Here is a 7,858-nt window from a genome sequence, read left to right as displayed (position 1 = left end):
TCCCCAACTTGTTCGCTCTTACTCGCTCGAGGATACTCTTTGCATTTATTGTTTTCATACTTGTTCTTCATTTATTGTTTGGTATTGGCCATAAAGAGTCATCTTCAATTATATTCTAACTGTTATCCCTTCCCCGGTTACCCCCGATAGCTCGAGCTCAAGCTGGATATCGACCCTGAGGCCCTTCATCGATCTGTTCGAAGCCCGGGCAGCAAGCCCCTCAGTTTGATTACTGTCCCATTTTAGCTTGTATCTCTTCGATAAACTTCATATTCTTAGCATCAACTGCTCTAACAACTAGCATAAAAATAGATTACGTATTTTTAGAATCGCATTTACAAATTTAATTGTTGTTACTATTTTCACGGTAAACAAGTTGTTTCTGTTTGTTTGAGTTTTAATTGATTTTAGGTGTTGTTAGTGGAATTTGGTCCGGATAGTACAACCATCGAACACAATATTTGATAGGCTGTGAACCCCAACTTGAGTTGGCCCATTCTATTTCTACTAAAACAAAAGCAGTAAATGAGAAGAGTAAAAAAAAAGAGGAACTTGTAATTAGCTAGAGTTTAGAGGGTATTAAGGGATTTTTACCTAATGGGAGTCTTTTTGTTACAACAACAAAAAAAAGTTTCCGGAAGAAATAAAAGGGATGGTCTCTGCAAAAGAAAACATATACAACTGAAATTTTGGGGCCTAGGAGTCAAATAACAAAAGTTTGAAGGGTAAAAGTGAATTAAAAAATGAAATTTTTGTTACCCTAAAATCTTCTATAAAAAAGATCATTTTCTCATTCATTAGGGAGCCTGAGACAGAAAAGAGACACAACTGCTAGAAATTTTTTTTTTTTTTTTTTGAAATCTGAGTTTAATAGCTGTTAAAAACACTCCAAAATCAGAGAAGATATAGTCAAAAAAGGAAAGGTTAGAAGCTGCTTCTAACCTCCCTGGATTCTTGCATCATTTCTGGGTTCAAAAGTTTGGTTGATTTGAAGCAATTACTGATTTGCCGTGTAACTGAGCTCATACATAAGCGTCCTGGGCTTCTATTTGGCTTGGCTGAGTTTCTTTCTCTGCAATTAGGTTTGCTCTAAGGCTTTGTATGATTTGCTTTGAGTTTTATGAACAAGGCATAGTTGATTAATGTCACAAGTTGGTCGATTTGGTCGATTTAGTGTGTTTAAACTGAGTGTTTAAATATTGATCAAGTGCTCTGTAGTTTACTGGTGATTAGAGACTGAGTCCTTAGATGTAAAGTGACCTCCACAGGAGTGCAATGGCGCTGGCCAGTATTCCAGAGTTATCACATGTCATCTATATTTAGATTATTCACATGGATAGTCATTCGTATAATAGGGCAAATCTGTTTTTTTATTATGCCAGGATTCATTTTTTGAATATGAAGGATAAAAAGGTGAAGTGAAGAAGTTTTCAGCTCTGTAGTTTTGATTAGATAAACAAAGAATATCATCTTTTTTAAAAAAAAAAATTCAGTTGCTGAAGATGTTTGTTTTTATTGTAAATTCAAACTATGACCTTTGGTGTAATGAACTGAATAGTCCCTTTGAAATTTCGACGATTACATGTTGTTAATTAAGAAGAATTTGCTCTTACTTTCATTTACGTGAAATTGTTGGATTGTTTTAGGCCGTTCTAGTTTAGTAGAGTTATCATTTATGTACTATAAGCTAATGTATGGGTTTTCTCCTTTTATTATTTTTCTTCCTTTTTATAGTCTATCACAATTGGCATAAATTTGGGATGGTTTGCATTATTCATTTTTTTTGTCAAACACCATTCAAGAAACATTAGCACATTTTACTTTGATTATCTTTTAAAATATAGGAACTAGAAGAGCTCAAATACAAACATCTTCCTTCATTACACGTAATTTTAGTCTTGCCAATGAACATAGTTGCTTAATCCTTAATAAAGAGCAGATGCTTTAGTCATTCAGAAATATTTGAGTGACAAAAATTATACACCCCTACTACAACGTTCACCCATATGCAAATCTTGCAACAAATCTCAAAGTAACGGTAGGGAAAATTAAGCAACTCCTAAACATTTTTGCTTATTCAATATTAAATCATTACGGTCACGGGCACCCGTGGCATAGTAGTGAAACTGTCACGACCCTAAAACCGACCTGATCGTAATGGCGCCTATCGTGAAACTAGCCCAGCCGACACAACTCCCAAATTAACCATTTATCAATAAGAATCATGTTTAAGCCTTTAATTTAAACAAATGGTTCATAATATAAGTCTAAATAAACAGTGCGGAAATAATATTCAAGCCCGACAGGGTGTCACAAGTCACAAGCACTAAGGTATGAATACAATAGGAGTCTAAAAATGTACTAAATAAAGTCTAATGAAAACAAGATGAAGGTAAGCAGTGCTGCAAACGTCGTGTAGCCAACTTGCTAACTCCGATGACTCTGCCTCTGAGCAATCAACACCCGTTACCGGGTTCCGGAATACCTAAATCTGCACACAAGGTGCAGGGAGTAATGTGAGTACTTCAACTCAGTAAGTAATAAAAGTAAATATTGTCTGAGCAGTAAGAAATCACGTAAACCACATCATGACATCACACAGGATACCGCATGTTTCCAAAATAGGATACAAACCAAATCATCTCGTTCAACTCCCATTTCGGGAAAATCCTTTGAAAAATGCCTTTCTAACAGTTTTTGAGTAGAAGTTCAGTGAATTTCATAGTCAAAGTGATGAAAATCACAATCGACCCCTCGAGCAAAAACATAGTTCGTATACAGCCCATCGGCAAAACAGAAATTCATAACCATTCCATAACTTAGAAAGTTTAGTTTAAATGAAAGTTGTTTAAAGCATTTGTTCAACATTTTCAATAGAGGCTCGGTCTAAAGATGAGTGAAAACAGTAATTAAATCAACATATTCAATAGAAACTCACTTTAAAGAGGAGTGAAACCAGGAAGTTCATAAACAGACCCTTCAAGCAAAGCATCACTCATATACATATATATATAGCCCCTCGGACAAGCCTCTCAGTCGCTCTTGACTCAACTCTTATAAATCAGAGCTCACATTCAGCACTCACGCTCAATAGGTACCATATAATAACCGCTGCGGCGTGCAACCCGATCCATAAATCGCTGCGGCGTGCAGCCCGATCTATATATATAGTCGACTACGCTCACTGGGGGTGTGCAGACTCCGGAGGGGCACCTACAGCCCAAGCGCTATATCGCTGCGGCGTGCAGCCTGATCCAATATATCGCTGCGACGTACATATATATATATACATACATACATATATATATATACATACATACATACATATATATATATACATACATACATACATACATATATATATATATATTGCTGCGGCGTGCAGCCCGATCCATTAATATATAATCCTCACAATCAGGCCCTCGACCTCTCTCGGTCATTAATCTCACAATAAGACCCTCGGTATATCTCAGTCATCAATCTCACAATCACGCTTTCGGCCTCTCTCAGTGATCAACCTCACAAGTCGCTTGGACTATCAGTAAAACAGGGCATTTAGCTCAAATATCATTTATAGTGCCAAAATTTAGTAAATAAGGCTGAGTTAGGGAATTTCCAAAATGCAGCATGACTGAGTACAATTATTAACTCAAAACAGTGAGGAAAGTAGTAAAAAAACCCATAATGGTCCAAAACAGTCGGCACGAGGCCCAAACATAGCATTTAGCCCAGAACATGATAATAACAAGCAGCGTTCAATCAAATACGCAGTTAAACAGTCATATGGGATGGACTAAGTCACAATCCCCAACGGTGGATGACCACACGCTCGTTATCTAGCGTGTGTGTCACCTCAAAATAGCACAACGATGTAAAATCTGAGATTTCAAACCCTCACGACAGCATTTACAATCATTACTTACCTCTATCCGGTCCAAACTATAGTCTGCGATGCCTTTGCCTCTCGAATGAGCCTCCAATTACTCTGAATCTAACCAAAATAAGTCCCACATTATTAATACACGCAAAAGGAATAAAGCCCAAGCGAAACTAATCGAATTAACTCAAAAATCTCGAAATTGGCAAAACCCGACCCCCGGACACACGTCTCGGAACCCAACAAAAATTAAATCAATATAATCCTCATCCTCCCACGAGTCTATACATATCAAGAACATCAAAATCGGACCTCAAATGGCCCCTCAAATCTCCACTCAAAGGTCTCTTAATCTCGAGCCCTAATTACCCATTTTGCACTGATTTTCCCAAATTTTCACCACTAATTAGGCCTTTAATCACATATAAACGAGTTATGAAGTCAAGAATCTTACCTCCAAGAGATTACCCTTTGGTTTCCTCAAGAATCTCCCTCAAAAGCTTCAATCCCGTTCAAAAATGGTAAAAAAATGAAGAAGGGTCGCGGATTGGCTATTTAATACTGCCCAGGTCATTAATAGACTGCGATCGTGGGACCACCCATGCGATCGCGAAGAACAAACTCACAGCCTCCAAATTTTACTCACTGCGATCGCACACTTGCCCACGTGATTGCGAAGCTGCAATCCACTGACCTATGAGATCGCGTACTCCCTCAAGCGGTCGCGAAGAACAGCTCCTCCACCTCACGCGCTCCAGACCCCTACACAATCGCGATCACTCTAAGGCTATCGCATAGAACAAAATGATGTTGCCCCCAAATAGCCCTATGCGATCGCATTCATACCCACGCGACCACATAGAAGGACACCAGAACTGAACACCAGCAGCAATTTCTGCAATCTTTACAAGTCCGAAAAGATCCGATTACCTCCCGAAATTCACTCGAGGCCCTCAGATCCTCAACCAAACATGCCAACATGTCCCATATCATCATTCAAACTTGTTCCAACCTTCGGAATGTTCAAAACAACATCAAAACACCAAATCATCACCTAATTCAAGCCTAAGAATTCCAAATATTTCCAAATTTCGCTTTCGATCAAAAAGTCTATCAAACCTCGTCCGAATGACCTGAAATTTTGCACACACGTCACAAAATGACACAACAGACCTATTCAAACTTTTGGAATTCCATTCTGACCCTTATATCAAAATATCACCTATCAACCGGAAAATGCCAAAATTTCAATTCAAGCCTAAACCTTCCATGGACCTCCAAAATACATTCCGATCACGCTCCTAAGTCCCAAATCACGTAACGGAGCTAACCAAAACATAAAAGCTCCAATCCTAGGTCATATACTAACAAGTGAAAACATGGTCAAACTTTTCAGATTTTAAGCTTCAAACTAAGAACTGTTCTTCCAAATTCATTCCGATTGATCTGAACACCAAAACCAACGATTTACATAAGTCATAATACACCACACGGGGCTAGTCATGCCCAAGAAATGGCGAGATAAGTGCAAAAGCTCAAAAACCGGTCGGGTCGTTACATCCTCCCCTACTTAAACATACGTTTGTCCTCGAACGTGCCCAGAGTTGTTCCGAAAACCATCAAATCACCGTGTAACCTTACCATGCACATACCCGGGGGTGATCCCACTTCACCCTATCTCATATAGATCCGATAACACAATGGAACTGAAATTTCACAATCCAACCTAGCCCATAAAACTTAGAACCACATTTCCACTTCTGAAACCATCTACAAGATCATAATCTCACATCTATACTCTGAATAAGCCCGAACTAGTGTAATAACCCATTCCTGCAACCTCAGGTGCAATTACGTGACATACCACATAACTCAAACACTTGTAGCGATAACTTCCAATCACAGCAGTGCTTAAAACATCCGAATTTCGATAATAAGCCTTTAATCATATAAGGCCTCATTCCAACACTTTTGTATACTGTAAATGATAAATGAAACATGTAAAAAGTCATAACCATTCCTCAGATCAACCATTTGTGAAGCCCCTTCCCCTTTAGCAAGGACCATAGAAAATTTCTGAGCCGAACATCGATAATATCCTTCCATCACGCTAAAATCGAATCCGTTTTTATTCATTATAGATACCCAACGATCTCATCTAATCAAACACAACTACACTGGTGACATGACACATCAATACCATCTAAAACCACAACTCGTGCAGTCTGCACACCAATAAGCAACAATCCAAACATACTCAAATCATGAGAATGACTCAAATGAGAGAGCTGTACCGCAAGCTCGACAATACCACCACAACACAATGCTAAGAACCCATCACATATCGTAGAACCAGAATACAAGAATCTAACCCGAAGGATCATAGCTCGACATAACTTCGCTGCAATGCGCGACCCCATTCCAAATGCCGGTTCACATAAGACACCACAAATCACCATGCTCAAAATCATCAACCAAGCGCAATTTGATGCCTAGCACCCAAAAGTGAATCACCATAACCATGGAAAAGCAAATGACACAATGCCATATCGGTCCGAAAGAACATACCCAATGCGCAACAAATCATGCAACTACCAATTACCCGTCTCGCTAAAAGTCTGCTATAAAGCTCAAATGGAATCACACCATATGTGCATATAACCCACAAATCACAACTCCTCGTAACACAGAAGGGTAGCTCACAGATCACTCCAGAACACGGATAAGCTCAACAACAATCAAATGACACATCTCTCAATAACAACAGTTTGGAGTCAACAATTCCGACCCGGTGTAAAATACACATCCATGTTGGGCCTACTAATGAACCACAAATCAACTCTAGTCACCCACAATAGATAAATAACCCTCCGACGGTTCACAATGACTGAATCATAGCACGTACTATCATCTGACTATCTTACCAACATTTTTATAGTCCACAACCGCGAAATAACCTGTTTATGAGAACTCCTAGTCTCCAAATCCGTAAAGCACATGAATCACCATATTTGATCCCACCTCCACCGCCCGAATATCTAACACGTTCCTACTACTCGATCATCCCACGAGGGGTACTTCTAAAAAAAGTTCTTCTGTGCCACCAAGCAAACCCTGAATATCAGCAGTCGATCAAACAAGATAGTGTCGCAATAACAATAAAGCATTCATAACTCAAACACATCACCCTTTCTGAAATGTATACCCTCGTCAAGCCAAACCAATCAGTGATCTCATTTATCTAGTCATCTAAAGCTATCCATGCTGCCTAAAAATTTATGACCTTCTTTTCAAGACTGAACCATGACCTTACACATGCAAATCTCAACCCCACGCAACATACCGCATATACCCTACCATCCAATGATAAATATGAGAACTTTACAATCCACTCTGAGCTACAAGCAACTAGGTACTCAACCGGCCAAGAACTTTCCATTGATCCCATCTAAAAGAAAATCACTATACATCCCAAGCTCCTCATGAATATACACCTCCAAACCGTGGTAGAAATCATCAATAACTCTCTGAATCCACTTTGCACAAAACCAAATCGTCAGGACTGACCCCTTCTAACTCAACCAAGCTATGCAAGCCATCAAAACCTAAGAGCATTGCCACGAAACACCTGTAGAAACACTTTACCTCATAAGCACCCCAAAGAACTAATCATATCCTTACCATGTCGACCCGGCCTACTAACAAGCTATCCCATCTATCCAAGTTCCTTCTGATTTACCTTCAAATTGGTACTTCATCTTGCTATAACACCACAGTTCCTCAACCCAGACTCACCACACAAGACCTAAGCATAAAACCACATCGTCTAAGGCATATAAGCCGCTGAATACTCTCTTAAATATTCCCAAAAGCACCACATTCAAAATACCTACCCTAGAGGGTTTTCCTGCGATCCCAAAGTCGTTTCTTTCACCTTTCTGATACTGATATATAGAATCCCATGACGATATAGAAATACCA

This window comes from Nicotiana tabacum, chromosome 1 (genome assembly GCF_000715075.1).
Source record: "Nicotiana tabacum cultivar K326 chromosome 1, ASM71507v2, whole genome shotgun sequence".
Taxonomy (NCBI): Eukaryota; Viridiplantae; Streptophyta; class Magnoliopsida; order Solanales; family Solanaceae; genus Nicotiana; species Nicotiana tabacum.
This window is presented reverse-complemented; position numbering follows the sequence as displayed.